The sequence below is a fragment of the Penaeus monodon genome, chromosome 5 (genome assembly GCF_015228065.2).
Source record: "Penaeus monodon isolate SGIC_2016 chromosome 5, NSTDA_Pmon_1, whole genome shotgun sequence".
NCBI classification, from domain to species: domain Eukaryota; kingdom Metazoa; phylum Arthropoda; class Malacostraca; order Decapoda; family Penaeidae; genus Penaeus; species Penaeus monodon.
Window position 1 is genome coordinate 11834595 of NC_051390.1, and position 492 is coordinate 11835086.

A 492-nucleotide genomic window follows, 5' to 3' on the forward strand; every position below is an offset into this window, starting at 1 on the left:
CTTCCTTCTCTCTTCTCTCTCTTCTCCCCCCTCCTTCTCCTCTTCTCTCCTCTTTCACATTATCCTCTTTCTCCTCTCTTCTCCTCTCCTCTTCCTTTTTCCTTTTCCCTTCTCCTCTCTTTCCCCCCTTTTTTGCCTCTCCTTCCCTCTCCCTCTCCTTCTCTTTCTCTCTCTCCTTCTCCTCCTCTTTTTCTTTGTCACTCCCGATCTCCCTTTCTTTTCCTTATTTTTTCTGTTTCTCTCCCCCTCTTTCTCTTCCTCTCCCTCTCCTTCTCTTTATCTCTCATCTCTCCCTTCCTGCCAGAGTAGAAGGCACGGATTTTTTTTACTGAAATGTCCAACCGCAAATAGCGTAGTCAGGTAGATAGGGAAACCCTTTTACGATGAAAAACACAGTCAAGAGCGCAGACAGACACAGAATAGAGCCGCTGTGATCATGCCTGTTGCTCAAAACTGAAGCTATGTCAGTGTCCGAATAGCCTAATAATAGAA